Raw genomic sequence first — 14960 nt, forward strand, 5'->3', positions numbered from 1 at the left:
CAATACATAATTTTAAAAGTACATTTCGCCTCTTAATCTCAGGAAAAGAAATTGTATGCAGTTGTTTATATACAAAGCACGAGGAAAATGTAATAGACTGAGGTGACAATGTTTTTCATGTCATTAATGAATCTCATGTGACTAAAACCCCTGAAATCACAGATATATTTTTACATTCCAGATATATGAAGGAAAATACTGCAGCTGTTTCTCCCATCCTTTTAGTCATCACATATTAGGCAATGGATGGTGAAAGCTAACACCTCTGTATGAACTGAATGTTTGTGCCCCCTACACCACCACCTGCCCCACAGAAAATACATATGTCGAAGCCTAATCCCCAATGTGATGGTATTCGGAGATAAATCTTTGAGAAGCAAAGGTTCTCTCTCTCTCTCTCTCTTTCCACCATGAGAGAACACAGAGAGAAGACAGCCATCCTGCAAGCTAGGAAGAAAGCTTTCATCAGGAATCAAATCTGCCAGCACCTTAATCTTGGGCTTCCCAGACTCCAAAACTGGTAAATAAGCATCTGCTGTTTAAGCCACCCAAGCTATGGTATCTTGTTATGGTAGCCACACTGACTAAGACAGCCTCCTACCTAAGACATTTCTGATATTGAGAATGATCTCTTTTCAATTGGCCATTCAGAGTAGAGGAAACAGCTTTCCCCTTGTTATTACTCTAGTGGGACAGGCTTTGGGTAGAAGTGTGTCACTTTCAGGCTGGAGAAGTTCTCTTTCCTCTACCATGGTCATTTGCGATGTTCTATGTTTTCCAAGAACATAGTCCCTGGCCAATTCGTCACACAGGGTATGACTGACCATCACTGGTCACTGGTCACTTGTTCAGATAATCCTGCAGGACAGCACCCCCAGCTTCTCGAGAGGTTGCTTCCCAGCTGTGTCAGTAACTGACTCAGTTGAAGAAAAGGCTGGAGTTTAGTTTTAACTTTGAGATCTGTGCTTACAGGCCCAGAAATCTCAAATGCTAACTGGGGCCAGAAAAATGACACAAATGAAAAGTGTAATGCAGTACGTAGGTATAAGAATTGAAGGATGCATGTTTCATCTAAAGGCAGTAACTTCAAAAATTTTAAACATAAAATGTATAGACCAAACAAAACATATTTGGTACTGATACCAGGAGTGTCCAGAGCATAAGTGGAAGGACTGGCTTTCAAAAGGACAGAGTTTCCTGAGATGAGAGAACATAGGTGATAGGGAAAAAGGGAGGAAGGCAGGAAGTTGAGGGAATTCATGTCTGACAACTTCCATATTCTCTGAGGTAAGGATACAATCGGCATCGGAGAGAACTGGGACAGGTAGTTCTCGACTACGGAGACATACGTTTGACATAATTGTTGTGAGGCGTGAGAGAAAAAGTTCTGGGAACATGAAGATATTGCTTAGCAGGCTGAGGGCCCAGGTGAGGTTGGAGACTATAATGTGGCAGAGTTTTCCTCTAGTCTTCTCTGAACCCCAGGTTGAAATCTGTGTCCTCAGAGAACCCAAGGCATCTTGTCACTTACTATGTAAGATGAAAATGATCAGTATATGAGTCTGTTCTACTAGATGAGAGCCCTTTGAGGTCAGGAACAGATACTCTCAGCCTTGCAGAGTGTCTGACACACAAGAGACAGAGCTGCACTGGACTCAAAGCTTTGGCTCACACAAGAGGCTCCCAGGGCCTGAAGAAGCCCAGAAACCACAGTCGGCTCAGAGCTCAGATGGAAAACCAGGATAAAAATGGATCCTCCCGGCAAGAGCACCATCACCCCCAGCTCTAATGTTTGACTGACAGAGGTTGATATCCTATCTCTTAGCAGACACAGAATTTGGGGGAAATATCACACAATCTATGTGAACCTTAGTTTAGTCATCTATAAAACATGTATTATGAAGTAATAGGGAAGAAGCTTTTGTATTCTACTACAAGTTAATCACTAAAGGGATGTTGCCTATAAGCTTAAAGTATGCATAATGGCCCATCTCCGGGAACCCTGCTTCCCAGCTAATGAGCATTAAGCTAAAATACCTTTGTTTAGCTCACAGGAAACATCCTGACCAGACCCACCCATGAATGACTGCAGGGAGGAAGAAATTAACGCATCTCCTCCGGAGGCTGATGGGAATCAGGAAGTGTTGGACTTTACTCCCTCCCCTTTTAGTATAAAAGGAGGCTGAACTCTAACTCAGGCAGGATGGTTCTTTGGGGCATGAGCCCACTATCTTCTCGGTTTGCCGGCTTTCTGAATAAAGTCATCATTCCTTGCCCCAATAACTCGTCTCGCAATTATTGGCGAGCAGTACGAGCTTAGACTCTGTAACAATGATAAGCACTTCCTTAAATGAGAGGTCTTCCCTGGTACCTCTAAAAAAACTTTCCCCAGGTGGATGAGTGAAGGGATTAAGGCAGACCATCTGTGTTAGAAGCACCTGGGATGCTTATTCAAACATAATTGAACCTTCTGGAGGTGGAGGCCAGGAATCTGCATTTTTAACAGTCATTCCAGGTGCTTCTTACACGTAGTTAAATTTAGAGCCACCGGATTATAACATCTTCCAATTTTGCCCCTCCTTACTCCCACTGCCACGTGTATGGTCCTAATAACTTCCCATAATGCTCTGGGCTCACTCTGACCTCCATCCATCTCATTCCTGTCCGGTACACTACTGACTGATCTTTCTTCCTGAAAGGTAGTTCCAGTCATGCTGTGCCCTGGAATAAAAATCTCCAATGGCTAGATCTTGTCTGCCAAATCCTTGCTTTCATACCTTTCCAATCTTAATGTTCTCACCTGCTCCCTTACTGGGTTCCTGCTGAACAGATTTATTAACTGTCACAGAACAAGCTCTATGCTTTGCAACTTCCCTACCTTTGTTTCCACGTGAATGCCACACTTCACTGCTCCAAGTCCTAGCCCTTCCCTCAAGGGCTATTTCACACGCCATCTCCTCTATGAGTCCTTTTCTGTTTGCTTGAGCTGATGTGATTTCTTTCTCCTTTAAGTCCTTGTCATTCTTTGCACCTCTCTTATGATTTTCATATTCCACTGTACTATTTTTATCCACTGTGCTATGAGTTCCAGGAAGGCAAAGACTATGTTAGTAAGCTCAGTGCCTAGCATAGTGTGTGGAACCAAGTTGGACCTCAATAAATGTTTGCTAAATACATGAGTGATTCCACATGACTAGGCTGTAAGCCAGACACTTCTGTAACTCCTGTGGCACTTAGCAGTGTTTTATATCCAGTAGGTATTAGAAATATGGTGAATTAAATTTAACATCTGTCAACTTTTTCTCCTTTGATGACAAATTATTTAAAAATCACAACACAGGCAAGATTTCGATACTGAACACTAGACTTTACTGACTTTTTTTTTAACAGTAATAACCATGACTGTCTTTGGAACCTTAAATGGAATATGCATCCCTATTTAGGAATACTAAAATTATACTAAAGTAAGGTGACTATTTTCCCTATGGTTAAGACCAGTAGTTATACTGTTTTACTTCATGAGACATACTTAGATTCTAACTATATTCCCTTTATAGCATATGACATAATGAGCTTCCAAAAGTAGAAGTTCTATTTTCATTTAAATTACTAAATGCAGAATATCTTTAACACACACGTGTGTATATGCTTATATATGTCTATAGATAAAAATATAGCCACTTACTGTTTTAAATTAAAATTATTTTTTGTGATAATTGTAGATTTACATGCAGCTATAAGAAATAATGCAGAGAGATCCCATGTACCCATTACCCGGTTTTTCCCCATGGTAACATCTTGTAAAACGATATTAAAATATCACAACAAGGACATTGGCATTGATACAATCCACTGATTTAGTTCAGACGTCCCAGTTTTGCTTATGCTCACGTGTGTGTATGTGCTTTAGTTCTATGCATTTTGATAGTTGTGTGTATCCGCAGCCACAGTTGGGATACAGCAGAGTCCTTCACTACAAGGATCCATCACTGGACTCATATAACCATTCCCGCTTCCCTCCCTAGCTCCTGTCAACCACTAACCTGTGATCTACTTCTCTAATTCTGCCATTTAATGAATATTACAAAATTGAAATCACAAAGCCTATTACCTTTGGGGATTGGCTTTTTACACTCAGCATAGTTCCCTGGAGATTCATCCAAGTTGTTAAGTGTATCAATAGTTAATTCCTTTTTGTAACTGCTGTTTTATTAAACTTAAAGATCCATAGTTTACATCAGGGTTAACTCTGTGTTGTAAATTCTATGGGTTTTGACAAATGCATGAAGTTATGTGCCCACCATGACAGTATCATATATAATAGTTTCACTGCCCCCAAATCCTCTGTGCTTCACCTATTCATCCCTCTATCCCTGGAAACCCTCCTCAATCACTGGCGACCACTGATATTTTACTGTTTCAATAGTTCTGCCTTTTCCAGAATGTCATACAGTTGGAATTGTACAGTGTATAGATTTTTCATACTGGCTTTTGCACTTAGCAATATGCATTTAAGGTTCCTCCATGTCTTTCTGTGGTTTAATAGCTCATTTCTTTTTATTGCCAAATAATATTCCACTGCATGGATGTACCACAGTTTGTTTTCTATTTGCCTATTGAGGGATATATTGGTTGCTTTTGGTTTTTTGGCAATTATGAATAAGGCTGGTATATCCATTTGTGGGTAGGTTTTTGTGCTGTTATAAATTTTCAGCTCAGTTAAATACCTAGGAGTATGACTGCTAGATGATATGGTAAGACTATACTTAGTTTTGTTAGAAATTGGAAACTGTCTTCCAAAGTGGCTGTACCATTTTGCATTCCCACCAGCAATGAATGAGAGTTCCAGTTGTTCTGCCTTCTTGTTAGCATTTGGTATTGCCAGTTTAAAATTTTTAAAAGGTGTGTAGTGGTATCTTCTGTTTTAACTACAATTCTTTAATGACAGAAGATGTTGAGCATCTTTCATATAATTATTTATCATCTACATATCTTCTTCAGTGAAGTGTCTCTTCAGATCTTTTTCTCATTTCTTAATTGAGTTGTTTTCTTATTGTTGAGTTTTAAGAGTTCTTTGAATGTTTTGGATACAAGTCCTTTATCAGATATGTGTTTGGAAATATTTTCTCTAAGTCTCTGGTTTGTCTTTTTAGTCTATTGACAGTGTCTTTCAGAGAGCAGATGTTTTGAATTTTAATGAATTCTACTTATGTATTTTTTCTTTCACAGATCATGCTTTGGTCTTGTATCTAAAAACTCATTGCCAAATGACTAGAGCGATAATTGCAAAAAGTGACTGACTTTAGCTTGGTGCCCTGACAGCATGTATACAAAGTCTACAGGTAGTCAATAGGCATATGCTTCTGCAAGGGCAGAGAGGTAGAATTCATTGGAATATAAGAGAAGAAGAAACAGAAAAGGCAGAGTACATGTGAGAAAAACAAGACCATCCATCATGTGATTTGGGGGAAGCTGTGTTGCTCAGTGGTAAGGAACCTGTTACTGAGGTTATTATTGTACAATATCAAAATGACCTTGAATTCCATTTTCCATGGTTAAGCCAAGTTTAAGAATGTGGAAGGAATCAAATGTGTATATTGTCATTGCCCCTCAAATCGATGACTGCAGGAGAGGACCAAGGTCAACAGACATTTTGCCTACTGCTTTTGGATGGTATTCAGAGTGCTTGGGACATTCCAGCTCACAACAAATAACACCAGTCAGCCTAACTCATAGGATTTCAGAGTTAGAGCTTGTCCCAGTTCAAAAGTGTGTGAAACCAGATTAACAGTGCGTACGCTTAATCCAATCCAGGTACAGCAAAAGTCACACCCCGTTATGAAGAATTGCTTTCTACCTTAATGAAAGGCAAATCCTCTAAAACCCCCAGAAAACTAGCAGACTCAATACCAGTCAAATCCCATTATCCCCACACCAAAAGACTATGCAGCTCTTGAGTTGTTTTGGAATTTTATACTATTGAATATATATGAAGTAAACAGGCCATAGTCCTGGCATATGGGAATCTTTTTTCTTAATGAGAATCTTCTCATTTTTATTTTAATGAGGTTTGTTATCATGTAATTATAGTCTGAAATGTAAGATAAGAAAATCTTTCAAACCACTTTTGTATGCGTGTGCGTGTGTGTGTGTGTGTGTGTGTGTGTGTGTGTGTGTGTGTGTGGTAGTTCATTGAAAACATCTGTTTTGAAACTGAGGGCACTTCTGACTTGAGTCAGTGAACTCATTCTCCAACAAGAGGACAAAGCTACTAAAGAAGGAGCAGTAGTTTAAGACAGAAAGCTGGCACCAGCTATAGAGACAATCTGACCAACACTGAGAACCACTACTAAATGCCAGGCACACTGGGAAGTGCAGAGACACAGAGTGAATTAAGGCTTTGTCCTTGCTCTCAAGAGGCTTAAGGTGCCCGATTCAAGATGGTGGAGGAGTGAGACGTGGAGATCACCTTCCTCCCCACAAATACATCAGAAATACATCTCCATGTGGAACAACTCCTACAGAACACCTACTGAATGCTGGCAGAAGACCTCAGACTTCCAAAAAGGCAAGAAACTCCCCACGTACCTGGGTAGGGCAAAAGAAAAAAGAAAAAACAGAGACAAAAGAATAGGGATGGGACCTGCACCACTGGGAGGGAGCTGTGAAGGAGAAAAAGTTTCTACACACTTGGAAGCCCTTTCACTGGCGGAGACAGGGGTGGGCGGGGAGGGAAGCTTCGGAGCCACGGAGGAGAGCGCAGCAACAGGGGTGCAGAGGGCAAAGCGGAGAGATTCCCGCACAGAGGATTGGTGCCAACCAGCGCTCACCAGCCTGAGAGGCTTCTCTGCTCACCCGCCAGGGCTGGTGGGGGCTGAGAGCTGAGGTTCCGGCTCCGGAGCTTGGACCTTAGGGAGAGGACTGTGGTTGGCTGTGTGAACACAGCCTAAAGGGGGCTAGTGCATCACAGCTAGCCGGGAGGGAGTCTGGGAAAAAGTCTGGAACTGTCTAAGAGGCAAGAGACCATTGTTCCAGGATGCGTGAGGAGAGGGAATTCAGAGCACTGCCTAAACGATCTCCAGAAGACAGGCGCAAGCCGTGGCTATCAGCATGGACCCCAGAGACGGGCATGAAATGCTAAGGCTGCTGCTGCAGCCACTAAGAAGCCTGTGTGCAAGCACAGGTCAGTATCGACACCTCCCCTCCCGGGAGCCTGTGCAGCCTGCCACTGCCAGGGTCCCATGATCCAGGGACAACTTCCCCAGGAGAACACACGGCATACCTCAGGCTGGTGCAACGTCACGCTGGCCTCTGCTGCCACAGGCTTGCCCCGCATTCCGTACCCCTCCCTCCCCCCGGCCTGAGTGAGCCAGAGCCCCCTAATCAGCTGCTCCTTTAACCCCGTCCTGTCTGAGCAAAGAACAGATGCCCTCAGACAACCTACATGCAGAGGCGGGGCCAAATCCAAAGCTGAACCCCAGGAACTGTTCGAAAAAAGAAGAGAAAGGGAAATTTCTCCCAGCAGCCTCAGGAGCAGCAGATTAAATCTCCACAATCAACTTGATGTACCCTACATCTGTGGAATACCTGAATAGACAATGAATTATCCCAAAATTGAGGCTGTGGACTTTAGGAAAAACTATATATATATATATATATATATATATATATATATTTCCCTTTTCTCTTTTTGTGAGTGTGTATGTGTATGCTTCTTTGGTGATTTTGTCTGTATAGCTTTGCTTTTATCATTTGTCCTAGGGTTCTGTCTGTTCATTTTATTTATTGATTGATTTTTAGTATAGTTTTTAGCATTTGTTATCATTGGTGGATTTATTTTTTGGTTTGGTTGCTCTCTTCTTTCTTTCTTTCTTTTTTTTATTACTTTTTAAGTTTTTTATTTTTAATAATTACTGTTTATTTTAATAACTTTATGTTATTTTACTTTCTTTCTTTTTTTCTCCCTTTTCTTTTGAGCCGTGTGGCTGACAGGGTCTTGGTGCTCCGGCCAGACGTCAGGCCTCTGCTTCTGAGGTGGAGGAGCCGAGTTCAGGACATTGGTCCACCACAGACCTCCTGGCTCCATGTAATATCAAACAGCGAAAGCTCTCCTAGAGAGCTCCATCTCAACGTTAAGACGCAGCTCCACTCAATGACCAGCAAGCTACAGTGCTGGACACCCCATGCCAAACAACTAGCAAGACAGGAACACAACCCCACCCATTAGCAGAGAGGCTGCCTAAAATCATAATAAGGTCATAGACACCCCAAAACACACCACTGGACGTGGTCCTGCCCACCAGAAAGACAAGATCCAGCCTCGTCCTCCAGAACACAGGCACTAGTCCCCTCCACCAGGAAGCCTACACAACCCACTGAACCAACCTAACCCACTGGGGGCAGACACCAAAAACAATGGGAATTACGGACCTGCAGTCTGTGAAAAGGAGACCGAAACACAATAAGCTAAGACAAATGAGAAGACAGAGAAACACACAGCAGATGAAGGAGCAAGGTAAAAACCCACCAGACCAAACAAATGAAGAGGAAATAGGCAGTCCACCTGAAAAAGAATTCAGAGTAATGATAGTAAAGTTGTTCCAAAATCTGGGAAATAGAATGGAGAAAATACAAGAAATGTTTAACAAGGACCTAGAAGAACTAAAGAGCAAACAAACAATGATAAACAACACAATAAATGAAATTTAAAATTCTCTAGAAGGAATCAATAGCAGAATAACTGAGGCTGAGAACGGATGAGTGACCTGGAAGATAAAATAGTGGAAATAACTACTGCAGAGCAGGATAAAGAAAAAGAATGAAAAGAATTGAGGACAGTCTCAGAGACCTCTGGGACAAACACTAAATGCACCAACATTTGAATTATAGGGGTCCCAGAAGAAGAAGAGAAATAGAAAGGGACTGAGAAAATATTTGAAGAGATTATAGTTGACAACTTCCCTAATATAGGAAAGGAAATAGTTAATCAAGTCCAAGAAGCACAGAGAGTCCCGTACAAGAAAAATCCAAGGAGAAACATGCCAAAACACATATTAATCAAACTATCAAAAATTAAATACAAAGAAAAAATATTAAAAGCAGCAAGGGAAAAACAACAAATAACATACAAGGGAATCCCCATAAAGTTAACAGCTGATCTTTCAGCAAAAACTCTGCAAGCCAGAAGGGAGTGGCAGGACATATTTAAAGTGATGAAAGGGAAAAACCTACAATCAAGATTACTCTACCCAGCAAGGATCTCATTCTGATTTGACAGAGAAATTAAAACAGACAAGCAAAAGCTAAGAGAATTCAGCACCACCAAACCAGCTTTACAAGGTATGCTAAAGGAATTTCTCTAGGCAGGAAACACAAGAGAAGGAAAAGAACTACAATAAAAAACCCAAAACAATTAAGAAAATGGTAATAGGAACATACATATCGATAATTACCTTAAATGTAAATGGATTAAATGCTCCAACCAAAAGACATAGACTGGCTGAATGGATACAAAAACAAGACCTGCATATATGCTGTCTACAAGAGACCTACTTCAGACCTAGGGACACATACAGACTGGAAGAGAGGGTATGGAAAAAGATATTCCATGCAAATGGAAATCAAAAGAAAGCTGGAGTAGCAATTCTCATATCAGACAAAATAGACTTTAAAATAAAGACTATTACAAGAGAAACAAGGACACTACATAATGATCAAAGGATCAATCCAAGAAGAAGATATAACAATTGTAAATATTTATGCACCCAACATAGGAGCACCTCCATACATAAGGCAAACAGCACCCCAATACATATGCTAACAGTCATAAAAGGAGAAATCTACAGTAACACAATCATAGTAGGGGACTTTAATACCCTAATTTCACCAAGGGACAGATCATCCAAACAGAAAATAAATAAACACAAACTTTTAAATGATACATTAAACAAGATGGACTTAATTGATATTTATAGGACATTACATCCAAAAACAACAGAATACACTTGCTTCTCAACTGCTCATGGAACATTCTCCAGGATAGATCATATCCTGGGTCACAAATCAAGCCTTGGTAAATTTAAGAAAATTGAAGTCATATCAAGATTCTTTTCTAACCACAATGCTATGAGACTAGATATCAGTTACAGGAAAAAATCTGTAAAAAATACAAACACATGGAGGCTAAACGATACACTACTTAATAACCAAGAGATCACTGAAGAGATCAAAGAGGAAATAAAAAAATACCTAGAAACAAATGACAATGAAAACACGATGACCAAAATCCTATGGGATGCAGCAAAAGCAGTTCTAAGAGGGAAGTTTATAGCAATACAATCCTACCTCGAGAAACAAGAAACATCTCAAATAAACAACCTAAACTTACACCTAAAGCAATTAGAGAAAGAAGAACAAAAAAACCCCAAAGTTAGCAGAAGGAAAGAAATCATAAAGATCAGATGAGAAATAAATGAAAAAGAAATGAAGGGAACAACAGCAAAGATCAATAAAACTAAAAGATGGTTCTTTGAGAAGATAAACAAAATTGATAAACCATTCGCCAGACTCATCAAGTAAAAAAGAGAGAAGACTCAAATCAATAGAATTAAAAATGAAAAAGGAGAAGTAACAACTGACACTGCATACAAAGGATCATGAGAGATTACTACAAGCAACTATATGACAATAAAATGGACAACCTGTAAGAAACGGACACATTCTTAGAAAAGTAAAACCTTCCAAGACTAAATCAGAAAGAAATTGAAAATATAAACAGACCAATCACAAGCACTGAAATTGAAAGTGTGACTAAAACTTTTCCAACAAACAAAAGCCCAGGACCAGATGGCTTCATAGGCAAATTCTATCAAACATCTAAAGAAGAGCTAACACCTATCCTTCTCAAACTCTTCCAAAATATAGCAGAGGGAGGAACACCCCCAAACTCATTCTACGAGGCCACCATCACCCTGATACCAAAACCAGACAAAGATGTCACAAAGACTACAGGCCAATGTCACTGATGGACATAGATGCAAAAACCCTCAACAAAAACCTAGCAAAGAGAATCCAACAGCACATTAAAAGGATCACACACCATGATCAACTGGGGTTTATCCAAGGAATGTAAGCATTCCCCAATATACGCAAATCAATGTGATACACCATATTAACAAATCGAAGGAGAAAAACCACATGATCATCTCAATAGATGAAAAAAAAGCTTTTGACAAAATTCAACACCCATTTATGATAAAAACCCTTCAGAAAGTAGGCATAGAGGGAACTTACCTCAACATAATAAACGCCATATATGACAAACCCAGTCAACATTGTTCTCAATGGTGAAAAGGGAAACCATTTCTGCTGAGATCAGGAACAAGACAAGGTTGCCCTTGTCTCACCACTCTTATTCAACATAGTTTTGGAAGTTTTAGCCACAGCCATCAGAGAAGAAAAAGAAATAAAAGGACTCCAAATCAGAAAAGAAGTAAAGCTGTCACTGTTTGCAGATGACATGATACTATAAATAGAGAATCCTAAAGATGCTACCAAAAAACTACTAGAGCTAATCAATGAATCTCGTAAAGTAGCAGGATACAAAATCAATGCACAGAAATCTCTTGCATTCCTATATACTAACGATGAAAAATCTGAAAGAGAAATTAAGGAGACACTCCCATTTACCATTGCAACAAAAAGAATAAAATACCTAGGAATAAACCTACCTAAGGAGACAAAAGACCTGTATGCAGAAAACTATAAGACACTGATGAAAGAAATTAAAGATGATCCAAACAGATGGAGAGATATACCATGTTCTTGGATTGGAAGAATCAACATTGTGAAAATGACTATACTACCCAAAGTAATCTACAGATTCAATGCAGTCCCTATCAAACTACCAATGGCATTTTTCACAGAACTAGAACAAAAAATTTCACAATTTGTATGGAAACACAAAAGACACCCAATAGCCAAAGCAATCTTGAGAAAGAAAAACAGAGCTGGAGGAATCTGGCTCCCAGACCTCAGACAATACTACAAAGCTACAGTAATCAAGACAGTACGATACTGGCACAAAAACAGAAATATAGATCAATGGAACAGGATAAACTCACGCACATATGATCACCTTATTTTTGATAAAGGAGGCAAGAATATACAATGGAGAAAAGACACCCTCTTCAATAAGTAGTGTAGGGAAAACCGGACAGCTACATGTAAAAGAATGAAATTAGAACACCTCCTAACACCATACACAAAAATAAACTCAAAATGGATTAAAGACCTAAATGTAAGACTGGACACTGTAAAACTCTTAGAGGAAAACATAGGAAGAACACTCTATGACACTCTAAGAACACTCAAAATGAATTAAAGACCTAAATGTAATGGCAGACACTATAAAACACTTAGAGGAAAACATAGGCAGAACACTCTATGACATAAATCACAAGAAGATCCTTTCTGACCCACCTCCTAGAGAAATGGAAATAAACCCAAAAATAAACAAATGGGACCATAAATAAGATGAAAAGACAGCTCCCATAATGGGAGAAAGTATTTGCAAATGAAGCCACTGACAAAGGATTAATTTCCAAAATTTACAAGCAGCTCATGCAGTTCAATATCAAAAAAACAACCCAACCCCCAAATGGACATTTCTCCAAAAAAGATATAGAGAGACTGCCAACAAACCAAGGAAAGGATGCTCAACATCACTAATCATTAGAGAAATGCAAATCAAAACTACAATGAGGTATCACCTCACACCAGTCAGAATGGCCATCATCCAAAAATCTACAAACAATAAATGCTGGAGAGGGTGTGGAGAAAAGGGAACCCTCGTGCACTGTTGGTGAGAATGTAAATTGATACAGCCACTGTGGAGAACAGTATGGAAGTTCCTTAAAAAACTAAAAATAGAACTACCATATGAGCCAGCAATCCCATTACTGGGCATATACCCTGAGAAAACCATAATTCAAAAAGAGTCATGTACCACAATGTTCATTGCAGTTCTATTTACAATAGCCAGGACATGGAAGCAACCTAAGTGTCCACTGACAGATGAATGGATAAAGAAGATGTGGCACATATATACAATGGAATATTACTCAGCCATAAAAAGAAACGAAATTGAGTTATTTGTAGTGAGGAGAATGGCCCTAGAGTCTGTCATACAGAGTGAAGTATGTCAGAAAGAGAAAAACAAATACCGTATGCTAACACATATATATGGAATTAAAAAAAGAAAAAAGGTTATGATGAACCTAGGGGCAGGACAGGAATAAAGATGCAGATGTAGAGAATGGACTTGAGGATATGGGGAGGGGGAAGGGTAAGCTGGGACGAAGTGAGAGAGTAGCATGGACATACATACACTGCCAAATGTAAAACAGCTACTGGGAAGCAGCTGAATAGCACAGGGAGATCAACTTGGTGCTTTGTGACCACCTCGAGGGGTGGGATAGGGTGGGTGGGAGGGAGATGCAAGAGGGAGGAGATATGGGGATCTACGTATATATATAACCGATTCACTTTGTTATACAGCAGAAACTAACACACAATTGTAAAGCAATTATACTCCAATAAAGATGTTAAAAAAAAAAAGTGGCTTAAGGCTATCTCTAGCAGGACAATAGAAAATATCTAGATCACTTCTTATTCTTTTGTGAAGGGGAGAAGAGCCACCAAATAAATCCTATCTTATGAGGTCACTAATCTTTGAACGCTAGACATTGGAGGTTGGATGGTTGTTAAATATTATATAATTCAATGTCCACATTTTACATACAAAAAGAAACCCAGGAAAGTGAAAAAAAAATTATCTGAGATTGCAGGTTTGGGGCTAGAACCCAAATTTCCTGACTTCTAATCAAGTGCTCTTTTCTCTATATCACACTACCTCTCTTAGAGGTCAAAGGACTTTTCTCTTCCCATAGTTAGGCTGCACCTAATTATATCAATTAGACTCAGACTCACAGGGCTCACGTTGCTCTCCCTTTACACTCTCATCTTCAAAATGTCTCCTTCATAGTTTCAATTTAACAGATAATATCTAAAAATTTTAAGGACTTACTTGGGCATAGGTGGAAGAGAGACTACCAATGCAATTAAGGCATACTTCTTTCCTCTGAGCAATGTATGTAAATGTAAACATCTGGTGCAGTATTCTCAGACACCCAAGTTATATATGTGAAACGCATCACCACCACCCACTCAAGTTTTCTAATGGAAATCTCCTTTTTAGGTCAATTACTCCTAATTCTCTAGGTCCTGTGGTAAAATCTTGAAGCTATTTTTGCTATTCTGGCATGAGAGTGAGAGTATCTTGCTTTTAATCCTTGTTCTACCATTAACCAATTAGTTTTGAAACCCTGGGCAAGTCCTACCTCTCTGAGCTTCATCTCCTCAGTCAGTAAAATGACTAGAGCACCAACTTGCTGTGATTCACCTTCTTTGCAAAACCAATCAAGTCCAAGGTGCTAGGCATAATCTTTCTTTCAGTCTTTCTTTTTCTCCTTTTCTCTCTTTCTCCCTCTCTCTCTTCCTTCCTCCCTTCCCTTCTTTCTTTATATTTATTTATTGCATATCTCTCAGATTTCTCTCTCCTCCATGTTCATCATAGCCAAGCCCTTCTTTTTTGGATTATTACTAAACAAGCTATCAAGCTCTTCCGTGTAGATATGACTTGTTAAAAACGATTTTAAACAAGAGTTAGCCCAGAGGTATACAGGTTAGACTGGAGGCTAGAAAACTAATTAAGAAGCCTTTAGAATAAAGACCAATCTCACACCAAAAGCCTGTCATTCAAATCCCTCAAAAGCTGGCTTCCGTTGGCCTTCCTGCTTTTACTTCACATGACTCCTCAACACATGGCCTTTATGTATTTAATGCTGCTGTTTCTATCCTTCCTACGAGGAAAGTGCTTCCTTTTCCTGAAGTTATTTCCA

General features: G+C 39.6%; 1 protein-coding gene across 1 annotated transcript in view; it reads right to left on the minus strand.

Annotated features, from left to right (window-relative positions):
• Window positions 1–14960, minus strand: part of KIF6 (kinesin family member 6) — a 387990-nt gene that overhangs the window by 288676 nt on the left and 84354 nt on the right. The gene's annotated exons all lie outside the window — the stretch shown is intronic.

Source organism: Aethalodelphis obliquidens, unplaced genomic scaffold (genome assembly GCF_003676395.1).
Source record: "Aethalodelphis obliquidens isolate GAN/ISIS:26980383/991018 unplaced genomic scaffold, ASM367639v1 scaffold31, whole genome shotgun sequence".
Lineage (NCBI taxonomy): Eukaryota > Metazoa > Chordata > Mammalia > Artiodactyla > Delphinidae > Aethalodelphis > Aethalodelphis obliquidens.